Source organism: Tursiops truncatus, chromosome 14 (genome assembly GCF_011762595.2).
Source record: "Tursiops truncatus isolate mTurTru1 chromosome 14, mTurTru1.mat.Y, whole genome shotgun sequence".
Taxonomy (NCBI): Eukaryota; Metazoa; Chordata; class Mammalia; order Artiodactyla; family Delphinidae; genus Tursiops; species Tursiops truncatus.
This window is the reverse complement of record NC_047047.1, coordinates 86,421,400-86,436,431: the sequence shown is the minus strand read 5'-3', so window position 1 is coordinate 86,436,431 and position 15,032 is coordinate 86,421,400. Positions and strand designations below refer to the sequence as shown.

Here is a 15,032-nt window from a genome sequence, read left to right as displayed (position 1 = left end):
AATAAGGTACAATGGAGTATAATCTGCGAAAATGCTGAGTCACTATGTTGTACACCTGAAACTAACACTGTAAATCAACTATACTTCACTGATTAAAAGAAAAAAAATGCAGCTCTCAGCTCTGTTGTTTAGGGTGCAGGTGACTGAAATCCAACAAGCTGCTTAAGCAGACAAAACAAAACAGAGGTCCTGGCTCACGTTACTGAGAAAGGTTAGAGCATCCCTTGCCTTGAGCGCAAGTGGATTCGGGGCTCGGAGGAACTTAACAGCTCTGTCTGTCTCTGCCTGTGTCCATCTGTCTGTCTCTCCACATCCCAACTAGCTTTTCTCTGTGCTTTGGCTTAATTCTCATCCACCGGGATGAGCTTTTTGTACATGTCAGGAAACAGCCACCAGTAGCTCTGAAACTGCTTGTAATTCAGGGAAAAGGAGCTCTTGATGTAGTGTCTGGACATCCAGTCTCATGGAAGTTTCCAGGTGGCCAAGCAAGAGCCACGTGTCCACGCCGTGGGTCTCTGTGGGAGTCCGAGGCCCGGTTGTGGCCACGTGGGCAGCCGTCAGGGAAGCCCCGAGCCTGGCAGCCCCATCACGGCCTCAGGATGGACAGGGAGACAGCGTGGCCCCAGGAAAGAAGGAACAGCTGGGCAGACAGCACAACGGATGCTCACGACAAATGCAAACTGCCAAATCCTCCTACTTTTGGAGAGTTTCTAATAAAGAGAATAAAAGAGGTGAGCAAAACGGCTCTCGGCTTCTCATCCTTCTGTGTCTTCAGCTCAACACCCGTCCCTCCCGGGCCCTCAGGCTAACCCCAGTCCAGGCGATGCCAGAGCAAACCCAATTCCACGGCGGGAGGCTGTGTCTAAACTCCTCTCCCATTAGGGCCAAACTTGAGCGAATGTCTTTAAATGGAAGAAGCTGGAAGGCTTTCCGGAACATATAGAAAATGTTCAGGGAGATTGGGCTTAATAAATAATGGAGGACATGGCAATAGCTAGAAGCTACAAAAGACCACCTGGGCGAAAAGCACTGTTTCAGGAGCGTTTTAAAAGAGAGAGCTAGAAATAAAAGTTTTTTGTGAAACACAAGGGTCCATCCATCAATAAATGTAGAGTTAACAGTAAGACCTACAGAATGATACCAGTGGGACGGCCCCAGATCCCACAAGTCAAGAAGACCTGGCAAGTTCACTAACTCCGCACATAAAAGGACAAGAACTTTAATAGAATGGAGCTGGGTGACTGAGAATTGGATGCCTATGAAACTGTTCTTTTTTGTGTGTATATTTGAAAAATTCTGATACTAATTTTTACAAAAAGTTCTGGGATTTTGAACTGAGAAACAAGCCATCTGTGCATGTAAATTTTTTCAGCTGAAAAAGGGAGCACGAGTCTGGATTTCTTAACAAAGAAGGAATGTTCAGGACCAGCTGCCTAGAGGCCCCAGTCAGCAAAATTTTGTTCAAACTAATTAAAAGGAAAACGTTTCTCTTGATCTTAATGCATCTCTGAAATGAGGTCGAAGACATCCACACAACCTTAGCCTCCTTTTCCTGGGGGGGAAATGCAGGCATATTTACAGCATGTCAGTGAATCATCCCAAACCTTCGTGCCTCCAGGATGAAAATAAAACCGAATGTTTATTCCAGTGTGAGGTCACCTCTCCCATCTTCACTTGTCATCTTTGGGATCCTAGTGTGTCCCCCAAACCCTTGTTCCAATAAAGCCTTTCCCCAGATGTGTTCCAAGTCACATATGTTGAGGAAACTGACTCAGAAAAAAGGGTTTTGAGGTCAAACACTGAGGAAACTGCTGATGTTATCTCTCTTCTGAAAACTGGTGATGTTTGTCATGGAGAAATTGTCTAATGGTGACAAAACTTGTCCCCATTCTAGAGTGGCAACCACTAATGCTAAATGTGTCCCACAGAACCTTCTCTGGTAAACACTGTCAAACGCTCAGAAATATCAGAAGTGGAGCCAATGCAGCACCAGAGTGGTAATTAGTAAGAATTCATTGTGCACACACCAAAAAGAGCTTGAAAACCAGGAGGACTCCAACCAAAACACAAAAGGTGGAGAGGGGTAAATTGGGAGATTGGGGTTGACATATACACACTACTATATATAAAACAGATAAATAAGACCTACTGTATAGCACAGGGAACTCTACTCAATACTCTGTAATGACACGTATGGGAAAAGAACCTAAAAAAGAGTGGTTATATGTATATGTATAACTGATTCGCTTTGCTGTACACCTGAAACTAACACAACATTATAAATCAACTATACGCCAATAAAAATTTAAAAACAAACAAACACAGAAGGAAGCTGGGGTGTACGGTTATAAAGCAGCAGGTGTAGCAAGGAGGCCGTGACTGCTGACTGTTCACGGTGATTGGCTACAATACTAGAAAATTTTTAAAAGGTAGGGAATTGGTCAGTGGTTACCTCATAACCAATTTGGGGGAAACCATTTGAGTTTTGCCCGTGATTTGCAGAGGCCTAAGCAAGAAATGACCCAGGTCAAGGTGGTCTTGCAAAATAAGCTAAATGAAGCTTTGTTTGTGTGGCCAAAGTGGTTTTGTCTGCTCAGGGAAATTTCAGGGCTGGTCTCCGTTTGTTTTTGATTTTAACCCCGCCCATGTTGGAGGCAGGAAGCAGAAACACGAGAAGGCCAACTGAGTAAAGTAAGTATTAGGACTAAATCTTCTTAGTAATAAAAACAAGACTGTATAAATAATAGATACTGAAATCTGAACTATAAGGATAATTTTTCAGAAAGCAAATCTCACTCTGATGAAAAGTAAAACTTTTGCCGAAGTGACAGATTCCCACCGGTCAAGTATGCAGTGACTCAGCACATCTGGGCCCTTAAACAGCTGATCCCCTAAACGCTGGGCTGGGTCCAGCTGTCCCTGAAGGAGTCAGCGGGGCGCTGGTGTCCTCTCAGAGCCGGCCGAGCCCCGCCCCACCGCTTCCCCCATTCTCAGTCTGCCTGCTCCATCCAGTTCCGAATCTCCTACTTCCGGCCAAGAGCCTGCCCCTGGTTTTCTTTTTTTAAAAAAAAAAATTTATTTATTTTTTTAATTTTTGGCTGCGTTGGGTGTTTGCTGCTGCGTTTGCTGCTGCGTGCGGGCTTTCTCTAGTTGCGGCGAGCGAGGGCTACTCTTCGTTGCGGTGCGTGGGCTTCTCTTGTTGCAGAGCACGGGCTCTAGGCACGTGGGCTTCAGTAGTTGCAGCGCTTGGGCTCAGTAGCCGTGGCTCGCAGGCTCTAGAGCGCAGGCTCAGTAGCTGTGGCGCACGGGCTTAGCTGCTTCGCGGCCTGTGGGATCCTCCCGGACCAGGGCTCGAACCCGTGTCCCCTGCATTGGCAGGCGGATTCTGCGCCACCAGGGAAGTCCCTGCCCCCTGGTTTCCTGCTCTGCTCAGACCCTTCAGATAAGGCTCTGTGTACCGGGTACGTGCTCTGTGCCAGGCGCTGTCCTGGGCCCTGGGATGCAACAGTAAGCAAACAGGAAAAAAAACTCCCTGGCTTCACAGAGTGTAAGTTCGAATAAGGGGGACAAGCGAAAAGCAACGGCCTGTGGGTCAGATGGTGGCAGGAACATGACACAGGTGAAGAGGAAGAAAAGTGCCAGCCCCGTGCATGTGTGTATGCGCACACGTGTGTGTGACAGTGACAGAGAGGGAGGCAGGGAGTTGGCACTGGGGACAGGGAAGCAGAATTGCACTCGTCTGAGGCGTGGCCAGGAAGGCTCCAGGTTAAATGACCTTTGAGCAGGTGTGGGGAGAAGGCAACGGAGCAGGTCCGCGGGCTGGTGGAGCGAAAGTGCGCCGCTGAGGAACAGCAAGGGCAAGGCCTGAGGGCGGGGTCCCAGCGCCCGGAGGGGCTGCGGTGCGGGAGCGGCGGAGGACAGGGCGGGGAGGAGGGAGTGGAGGGGGCGTGGAGGAGGGGGAGGGGACGTGGGGAGGGGAGGGGACTGGGAGGAGGGGAGGGCGGGGCGGAGGTAGGGGGAAGGGCGGGGAGGAGGGGGAGGGCGGAGAGGAGGGAGGGGAGCGCGGCTCCCGCGTGGGAGGGGGTTTGAGCATAGCCTGCGGGGAGCCAGGACCCGAGCTGGGTCCCGGGCTGGTGGGCCTGCTGTGGTTGAGGGGCGCTGGCCCGACTCTGCATCCGTCTTACATGAAGGCCAACAGGATGCGACGGGGAACGGACCAGGCATGGGCGTCAGGGCAGTTCCCAGGGTTTCGGCCTGAGCGCCCGCCCGGAGGGAGGGGATGCGCTGCGTTGAGATGGGGAAGGCTTGGGCGCGGCGGGCTGGGTGCAGGCAAAGCCGACTGCCTGGCTGTGCGCACGTCTGACAGGTCTGCCAGGGGTCTGAGGGCAGATGCCGAGGAGAGTCGGCCCGGGCTTGGGGAGGGTCCAGGCTGGAAACCCCGTGCCCATCGGGCAGCTGTGTCTCACAGGCGCCGGAGCCAGCAGGGTGAGCGCAGGCGGGAAGCGGGCCGCGTCCTGAGCCCGGGGCGGCTCCCTGCTGTGGTGGGGGACGGGTGGACGCCGCCTTCTGCTGGGGCCCGGCTTCCTCTAGGCTCCGCCCAGGTTTTGTTCACTGCTGGCTCTGGAGTCCCTCCCAGCTCCACCCAAAGCCCCGCCCAGGCCCAGCACAAGTTCCCAACTGAGAGCTGGCAAACTAGAGGCCGGGGCACAAAGCCCGGAATTCTAGCTCCACATATGGGAGCTCTGTTTTTAGTGTTTTGAGAAACCTCCGTACTGTTCTCCACAGTGGCTGCATCAATTTACACTCCCACCAGCAGTGCAGGAGGGCTCCCTTTCCTCCACACCCTCGCCAACACTTTTAAAAAATAAATTTATTATTATTTTTGGTTGCGTTGGGTCTTCGTTGCTGTGCGTGGGCAGCGGGGGCTACTCTTCGTTGCGGTGCGCGGGCTTCTCATTGCGGTGGCTTCTCTTGTTGCGGAGCACGGGCTCTAGGCGCACGGGCTTCAGTAGTTGTGGCGCACGGGCTTCAGTAGTTGTGCCTCACAGGCTCTAGAGCACAGGCATAGTAGTCGTGGCGCACGGGCTCAGTTGCTCCGCGGCATGTGGGATCTTCCTGGACCAGGGCTCGAACCCATGTCCCCTGCATTGGCAGGCAGATTCTTAACCACTGTGCCACCAGGGAAGCCCTGTGAACATTTTTTATTTGTGGGGTTTTGTTGGTTTTCGGCCTGGGCTGCGCGGCATGCAGGATCTTAGTTCCCCGACCCAGGATCAAACCTGTGTCCCCTGAGGTAGACGCTTGGAGTCCTAACCACTGGACCGCCAGGGAAGTCCCCATTTTTGTTCTTTTTTATGACAGCCATTCTGACAGGTGTGAAGTGATTCTTCCTCAGTGTTTATGTTCAATTTGTATGTGTTTGTATTAAACACGTAACACAAGTTAGTTGAGAAACTTAGCAACAATAACTCAGTCAAAAATCTGCAGTCATCATGACCCCACCACCTGCGGTCGCCATTTCTATTTTGGAATGGAATCGTCCAAATGTTCATGTATGTATCTGCACCCGTCTGCTCGGGCTGCCACAGCAGAACACCACAGCCCCGGGGCTTAAGCAGAGAGGCTTCCCTGCCCTTAGTCGCGGAGGCTGGGGCTCCAAGATCAGGATGCCGGCAGGGCTGGTTTCTGGGAGGCCTCTCGCCTTGCCCTGCAGACGGCCGCCTGCTGGCTGTGTCCTCATGCGGCCCTCCCGCTGCAAGTGCATCTCGAGCCCTGTGCAACGAGGGCCACCCAAACAGCCTCGTTATAATGCAACCACCTCACTGAAGGCTCAGTCTCCAAATGCAGCCACATTCTGTGCTGGGACCAGCGCTCCGACATACAATTTTGGGGGCACAGTTCAGCCATGGCACCCGTGCAGCTCCACATCCTCCAGCCGGGCCCTGATTACTTGACGTTTATCTGAGAAGTGCTGTTTGCCCCGACCGAGCCGCTGCGGCCCCCGTCTTGTCTTCTCCCCAGGTGGGGGCGGTTCTTCCCGCGTGTCCTGTCCCCTGGCCCCAGCCCACTTTCCAGACTCAGACCACATGGCCTCTGCACCCGGGAGCTCTCAGAACCTGGACCCCTCCAGGAGATGCACGGCGGCCGGGTCTGTTTTCTACCTGAAGCTCCTAGGACCACACTCAGGGCAGGGTGGGCTGCGGGAGGACCCCAGCACCCAAACCCGAGACACTGCCTGTGGATTGAGTCACCTATTCCAACACATCTAAGACCCCCCCAACCATAATAGTGCAGTTATTTCACGGCCCCTAAGGAGTGAAGAGACGGATAAAGAGAGACACATCCCTGACCATAAGACACCCCAAATTCAGAGATGTTGAAACCTCAAATAACGAGCATCTTCAAGCTGCTGAACTGCGGTGCTGGGATCGCCCTCCCTGGGGGCTCTCAGTCTCCACGACCCTCAACCTGGCGACACTGGCAGGGCCCACGTGGCACTGGGATGTGACAGGACACGTCTAAACCCCAGAGGGAACACAGGTGCGACGGAGGCCCTTGTTACAGACGCAAAATTGTAAAATCTCCCCCCAACAGGAAACTCACATTCCAACTGGAAAGACACACAAGCAGGAAATGATTTATACAGAACAGTAAGAAAACTAACCAGGGAGCCCACAGCTTCTGGAACGCTCTCCATTCACTGCAACCTTAATGTCTCAGTAAATGTTTTCATGCCCCCCCGCCAGGCCAAAACAAATGCCTGACAGTTCCTGGATGAATAGTTAGGTCTAAACAACTAATATTTATGCCCAGCAACTTAGTCATTAGAAAAGAGAATCCACATATATCAAAAGAAATTTGTTTCACTCCTTAGCAAACACACCTGTGGACGACCAGGACGTGGGCCCGGCGGAGCCTTCCCAGGGTGGACGCGTGGCCTTCGGTCGGTCCTGGCAAGTACTGGCTTCTTATGCCAGCAGCCACTCCAACACCCACTTCGCAAGGGGGCGAGTCACTGGAAGGCGCGGTCTGACGCTGAACGCGAGCTTCCCCAGGCTGGAGTCTGGCTGTGTTTACCTCCGAACCACAGACTGAGAAGCACAGCCATTCAGCCAGGGCCACCGTGGTGCACACCTCTGGGCCGGGTGGCTGAGGTAAAGGAGTCCTCTCGATGAGAAACAGTGAGAAAGGAGAAAGCAGGAACCGCGGCAGCATCTGAAAAGGCAGGGAGCAGAGGCGGGGGGGCTGGCCGTGTGCAGAACCTGGGCACCAAGGGGGCGTGAAAGGCAGAGGTAGAGGCGGGGCAGGGGACACAGGCTGGGGGCCATGGCGTCCGTGGGACTATCCTTTGTAAAATCGACTACAGGAAATAAACTCGACAGTGTGCTTTTGGATGGTGGGATACGCCAAAGATAAGCATGAGACGCCACCACACACTTGACAAGGTTGAAAGCACACGTAACTGAACACGTTTGCTCCGATGCCCTCCTTCCCCACCGCTTCTCACCTGAACGGGAAACAGTCAGGGAGTGCCAGGAGAGGCAATCAGACAGGAGACTGTAATAAGTGACATAACGTACAGGAAAGAAGAAACGAGATGATTGTTAGATGACGGAACTGTACACCTGGACAACTCGAGGAAGTTAATGGGAGCAGTTTTAAACATAGTAAGAGCCCAGTAAGCTGGAATTACTAATGTTTCAAAAGACAGTGGCTTTTCTATACGTAAATGATAATCAGTCTTAATAACTGCATTGAAAAGGAGATTAACCTGGAAAACTTACTAGCAATTTTGAAGATGCTGTGGGAATACTGTTTCTTTTACGTTTTTCTTCATTCATCTAACACATTGTTTGCATTTCTTGCAGCTCCCCCTCCACAGGTATAATGGACAAATACAATTGTATACATTTAAAGTGTACAAGCCTGCTTTTAGAGCAGCTGTGGGTTGGCAGTAAAGAGGAAGGTACAGAGAATTCTCACGTCCCCCCCCCCCCCCCCCACAGACCGGCCCACTATCCATACCCCCTCCCAGAGCGGGACGTTTTTTTACAGTCGACGCACCTGCACTGACCCAGCACCATCGCCCGCAGCCCACAGTTCTCCTAGGCTTCACTTTGGTGCTGTACCATCAGTTAGTTTGGACAAAAGGATAACGACATGTATCAATCATCATTATGGTTTCATACAGAGTATTTCCACGGCCCTAAAAACCCTCTGGGCTCTGCCTATTCCACGATCCCCCAACCCCACCCCCATAACCACTGATCTTTTTACTGTCTCCATAGTTTTGCCTTTTCCAGAATGTCATGGTTGGAATCACACAGTCTTTAGCTTTTTCAGACTGGCTTCTTTCACTTAGTCACATGCATTTAAGGCTCGTCCATGGCTTTTCATGGCTCGATAGGTCATTTCTTTTTAGCTCTACATAATATCCCATTGCCTGGATGGACCACAGTTTGTTTATTCATTCACGTACGAAAGGACATCTTGGTTGCTTCCGTTTTGGCAATTATGAATAAACCTACCATAAACATCCATGTGCAGGTTTTGTACAGACAGAAGTTTCCAACACCTTTGGGTAAATACCAAGCAGCACAATTGCTGGATCATATGCTGAGTATGTTTAGTTTTGTAAGAATCTTCCTCCCAAATTGGCTGCACCATTTTACATCCCCATTAACAATGGATGAGAGTTCCTGTTGCTCCACAACCTCAGCAGCATTTGGTGCTATTGGTGTCTGGATTCCAGCCACTCTAACAGGTGTGTGGTGGTCTCTCACTGTTGTTTTAATTTCCCTGATGACATATGACGTGGAGCATCTTTTCATGTCCTCAGTTGCCATCTATGTATCTCCTTTAGTGAGGTGTCTGTGAAGTCTTTGGCTCATTTTTCAGTTGGGTTGTGTTTTCTTACTGTGGAATTTTAAGTTCTTTCTCTATTTTGGTTAACAGTCCTTTATTGGATGTGTATTTTGCAAATATTTTCTTCCAGTCTGTGGCTTATCTTCCCATTCTCTTGACCTTGTCTTCTGCAGAGAACTTTTAAATCTTAGTGAAGCCTGTTTATCAATTATCTCTTTCATGGATCGTGCCTTGATTTTTTTAAAAAATAAATTTATTGATTCATTTTTGGCTGCATTGGGGCTTCATCCTGTGTGTGGGCTTTCTCTAGTTGTGGCGAGCAGGGACTACTTTTTTTTTGGGGGGGGGACTACTTTTTGTTGCGGTGCACCAGCTCCTCATTGCAGTGGCTTCTCTCGTTGCAGAGCACAGACTCTATGCACACGGGCTTCAGTAGTTGTGGCTCACGGGCTCTAGAGCACAGGCTCAGTAGTTGTGGCGCACAGGCTTAGTTGCTCTGCGGCATGTGGGATCTTCCCAGCCCAGGGCTTGAACCCATGTCCCCTGCATTGGCAGGTGGATTCTTTTTTTTTTTTTTTTTTTGTGGTATGCGGGCCTCTCACTGCTGTGGCCTCTCCCGTTGCGGAGCACAGGCTCCAGACGCGCAGGTTCAGCGGCCATGGCCCACGGGCCCAGCTGCTCTGCGGCATATGGGATCCTCCCAGACCGGGGCACGAACCCGTGTCCCCTGCATCGGCAGGTGGACCCCCAACCACTGCGCCACCAGGGAAGCCCGGGCAGGCGGATTCTTAACCACTGTACCACCAGGGGAGTCCCATGCTTTGATTTTTTATCTAAAAAGTCATCACCACACCTAAGGTCATCTAGGTTTCCTCCTATGTTATCTTCTAGGAGTTTCATAGTTCTGCATAGTTTACATTTAGGGAGTGTGAAAAATTTTGAGTTAATTTTTGTGAGAAGCGTAGATCCACTTTTCTGCGTGTGGACGTCCAATGGTTCCAACACCATTTGTTGAAGACACTATCTTTGCTCCCATTGTATTTCCTTTGCTCCTTTGTCAAAGCTCACTTGACTATATTTATGGGGTTCTATTTTGGGGCCAATGTGATGATCTGATATATGTATACATATATGTAAAATGATTACCACAATCAAGTTAATCAACACATCCATCACCTCAGGTACCTTTTTAAATGTGTGTGTGTATGAGAGATTTACTGTCTTAGCAAATCCAAGTATACCATATGGTATTGTTAACTACAGTCACCATGCCATGCATCTGCTTCTTCTGAAGTACCCTATAGCAGGCCTGAATAAAGTGATATCACCTTCTTTAGACGGGAAATCATATATGCAAACGGCTGATAAATTTATAAAAAGATGTCCAGCCTCACCCTGCATCTTGGTCAAACCTTAGGATGGGATGCATCATAGCTGGCGGTCTCTCTGTCTTTGTAGAAGAAATGTCCTCTTGCCCTCACCCTTTGTCTTGCGTGTGTCTGTGTGGGTTTGGGGGTGAATGCCAAGGGGGGTTAGCAGGAAGAAGGAAAGGATTGTGCTCCCAAACTCAAGCTAATTCGTGACTTTGTTCACAGAGAAGTCCTGGGGGAGGCCCAGCAGATTCACTGCTACTGACAACGAGTCCTGAACACAGGCCCTTTGGAGGGCGAAGCTACATGGCCTTATGAAAAGACCCATCACATTGTGTCACGATAACGTGGTGGCCAAGGGGCTGTAACTGAATGATCCAAGATTTCCAGAGCCTTTTAAAAAACACCATAAAGGGTGCAGCTTCTCTGGGGTATGATGGGGAGAAGAACCAGACAACCTTTCTATCCTTTCTTGTTTTGAATCCAACTTCTTTTTACATTTCATCCTCTTGCTGCCCAATAATCTCAATACAGGACTTGCCCATCAGACTTTAATAAACACACAAGAACAAAACTTATAAGACAAGCACTCATAACAGAAAGAGACAAACATCCCCATCTCAAAGTAGGGCCATACTGGGGGTCAGGTCTTCAACACAGGAATCTGGGGACACTAACATTCACTTGGCCCCCAGGTTCTAAAGTGTTAGGTTGAAGCATGTCGCATACCTGAATGGGGCACCCTGTTCATCATACAGACCCCCGGTACAGAGGACACTGTGGTGTTGGAGAAGGTCCATGTTTGGCTATAGAGGACGTGGGCTGAGAGGACAGAGGGTGGGATTCAAAAGCCTCAGCTGAGCAAGGACCCTCCTGGACCCAGGGATTCTGCCAGGGGGAATCCATAGCTCAGCACACCCCTTCCCTTTAACTGCCCTCTTTGAAAACAGACCTCTAGAGATATGTGCACCCCTATGTTCATAGCAGCATTATTTACAGCAGCCAAGACGTGGAAGCAATCTAAGACAGATAAAAGATTCAAGATAAACTGGCAAATATTGAAGATGGGTAAATCAGATTTCAACAGATGCCAGGGGTCCCCCCAAAAAGAAAACCAAAGCAAAAAATAAAACAGAGCACTAGGCCACAATTCAAGGAAACTTTCTTGAAACAGTAGATTTGAAAATACACACAGAAAAAGCACACCACATACCTGCAAACACTGACCCAGGGCCACCAACACATGATACATTCTAATAAAACTGCTGAATTGAGAAAGAGGAAAAAGCCCTTTGGACATCTAAGCACAAAGAGTACGTGACGTGGAAAGAAAATAAGATTCATCAGGCTCTTCATGCATCACTTTATGCTGGAAGAAAACAGAATATTTAAGACACTCAAGGAAAGAAAACGTAGGCAAGGATTTCGTATTCTACAAAACTTCAAGTATAAAGGACACAAGCTGAATTCAACATACAGAAGCCCAGGGAGTATGGTTCCCAAGCTGACACTGACCTAAACACTGGTTATGAGCATTAAGTACATGGAAATAAGACTAAATGAGGGCAGCGGGGAGAGATTTTACTAAGTAACAGTTGACGGTGTGGCTCCAGTGCTGTTTTCATTGTAATTAATGGTATATTAGGGTTAGTATCCACGTAGTACATGTTAAAGTAGAACAAGCAAGTGTGTAATTAGGAATATTCTGCTCCGTAGTCCCACAGCCTGAGAACCGGGATCTCAGTGTAGGAGACACAGCTGTAACATGGAAGAGGCTGAATGTCCTGGAATCCTGAGTTTGTTTTACGACTGTCAACATGAGCTCAGAAAACACTTTCTCTTTAAATGTGGGTGCGCACACGTGTGTATTTTTTAGCCCTAGAAACAACAACCAACCCTGTAGCAATGAGCACCAAGGATCTGAAATACCTCTTTTTCCCATTAGAAGAAACTACAGATCCTTAGAGAAAAAGCCAATTCCAGGTCTAGAGCAGGAAAGGTACAAGATGGGTCTAGAACACCCTGACACATCAGACTGCAAGAAAGCTCTCTATGACCATGTGCAGTCTGTGCGTGAGTGTGTCTGTGTGTGGTCAGTGTGTGTCTGTGCATGCATGTGTACATATATGAATATCAAAAGAAATCAAGAGCCAACTTGAAGAGGCTCGCTCCTACAGGCCAAAGCCGCTGCAATTTGGGTTCAATAAAGAGGAAAATTGCGATGGACTGAAACCCATCTAACAGGCTTAAGTACATGAGTTCATGACATATACGTAGGTTTACATGTTATAAAAATATATAAATAAAACCCCCTAATTGGGCTACCTTTTTAGGATGACCGGGAGCCAATCTTAGCATTTATCCCGCCTTTTGTACGTGAATTCCACACTGAGCGCCAGCATCAGGTGAGGGGAAGTAGCTTCTAAAACTGTTCCAGCCAATAAATGTAAGCAAAATGACAACGTATCAGTATTCTAGGCCCTGAGCACTGGCAGCTGCCAACAACAAAAGGATGAAAACCGCTCTGCCTTCTGATGAAAGCTCGTAACACATGTGCCCAAGGGGTGGAGCCTGACTGTGATCAAGCCTCTGATCCAGCCGCCAATTTGCAGGAAATCCCGAGGAGAGAGTAAAACGCTGGACAGCACCTCGAGATCATGAGAGCGACAATGACAGCGGGAAACGACGGGACAAATGGCTCAGGCTCTTCAACAGATAAACTGTAAGGAGAACAGAGATTGAGGCAGAACCTGTAAATTAAAGAAACTTAAGAAATATCAAGTTAAAAAAAAAATACCAAGTTAAAAAAAAGAGTAGACTAGACTAAAAACTGCCACAAAGAAAAGCAAGGAAGTCGGGATTAGCTCTGGAGGGAGGGAGGGGCTGTGACTGGAGGAGCACGTGAAGAGCCTTCTGGGCATCTGGCAAAGTTCTACTTCTTGACCTGGGTGGTAGTTACAAAGGTACTCACCTTATAATAACAATAATAATTCAATAAGCTATACATTTGTATCGTTTTCTGCATGTTTTTATGACAAAAAGGTAATAAAAGGTAAAAATAATCACGTCAAACTTTTTTTTTTTAACTTGCATAGTGCTTTTAACAAAAATAGCCCCCCCCACCCCGCCAATTTTAAAACATTTATTTACAATCTTGGTCTTTAGAAGTTATGACTGTTGCTACCTAACGGTCGGACAGCCAGGGCTGCCCGTGTGCAGGCGGCCCTATCACAGTGCCCCGCCAGGAAGGACCAGCCCACCTTCCCTCTGCCGAGGCGTGGGCCCTGGCAGGACTGTGCCCAGCAAGGGAGCCGTGCCTTCCTCCAATCCGCCCGTAGGCACAAGCCCACCTACAAATCATGACTCAGTGTTGCCAACTGTAGGGCAAATGAACTCTTAGAATACTTCTAGGCTTCTTGCCTGCATTTTTAAACCAATGTTTTACTCATCCTTATTAAATCAAAGCCCTAACACTTTTGTCTAGACTGCAATAAAACTAATGAGAACAGTATCAAGCCCAATAAAGCATACTTCTAACAAAATCTCAAATAAATCTCAAAGGATGTTCAGTTTATGACACATCTAACCACCTTTAAGGCACATGCCACGGACCACTACCCTGCTTTTCCGATTTAGTCTGAAAGCTGTGTCTGCCCATCGACTGCAGTGGTCCAGCCTATAGTTTTATTTTTCACACCAGTAAGTAAAGGTGACAAACAGCCACTGGCTCAGGTTGTTCCAAGGATTAAAGGACCTGGTCAGTCTTCAGGTTGCTTCGCGCCTTGTCTTGCTAATCTGTCAGCTTCTTCGTTGCCTATAAATCCCGAATGGCCAGGAACATGCATCTGTTAAATAAAACGTTTCCTTTTATTTTTACTGATTTTTTACACAAGCAACACATGACTACATCTTCACTGTAAAACACATCAACCGTTCAGAGAAGACGAGTGTGAAGGCTCCCTTCACAGCTCCTCAGCACGACGCACTTGTGCGCTGGGTACACCGACAGAAATCCCATTTTGTTTCTCCACAGATTGGATTTTACTGTTGTATTGCCTTTTTCCCACTTAACGGTGGGACCTGGCAAGCTTTCTGGACAGAGGTGTGTGGATGGATCTGTATACGACATACACACACACCTGATTCTCCCTCAGTGCTGTTACAAAGGGATGCGCTCATGTGATTTCACCACTGTTTGCACTTATGTTGCTGAAAGGCAAGTTTTGGTTTTTTGTTTGTTTGTTTGTTTGCTTTTTCTTGCTACACAGCATGGCCTGTGGGATCTTAGTTCCCCGACCAGGGATCGAACTCATACCCTTGGCAGTGAAAGGGAGGAGTCCTAACCTCTGAACAACCAGGGAATTCCCTGAAAGGCATGTTTAAATGTCAGGTTGCCAAACGGTCATCAGGGGTCCTGGGCTGGGAGAGGATGGTAGGGTTAAGAAAATGGTTGTCGTTTAACTTGCTCTGTATTGTTTGAAAAGGTAATTTTAATAAAAGTGACCTAGTGTAAGAAAAATACGTCCATTTTGGGGAAAAAAATCATGTTACTAAGGTCTAATCACACAACTATATTTTTAAGAGGATACATCATAAATTAGCCTGAACTGACATTATAGCTGCTTCCAAAGAAACCAGGAGGCTGACGACCACAGGTCACTCTAACAGTGCGAGGTATGGCGGCTGGGTGAGGACGACGCGGACAGCCCGGAGCCCCTCAGTCTCAGTACTGGGACCCAGCGCTCCGCACGGAGGACCCGCCTGTTAGAGCAGCATTACTCAGATGATGGTCAAAGA

The 15,032-nt window shown here is 48.7% G+C and overlaps 1 non-coding gene across 1 annotated transcript; it reads right to left on the bottom strand.

Annotated features, from left to right (window-relative positions):
• Positions 1 to 10,772: 10,772 nt before the first annotated feature.
• On the bottom strand, positions 10,773 to 15,024 carry LOC101339742 (ribonuclease H1). Its single transcript, XR_004521697.2, has 2 exons — positions 12,561 to 15,024; positions 10,773 to 11,604 (listed from the first exon to the last, which is right to left on the bottom strand). It is a non-coding gene; the product is annotated as a ribonuclease H1 (transcript).
• Between the last annotated feature and the right edge of the window lie 8 nt (positions 15,025 to 15,032).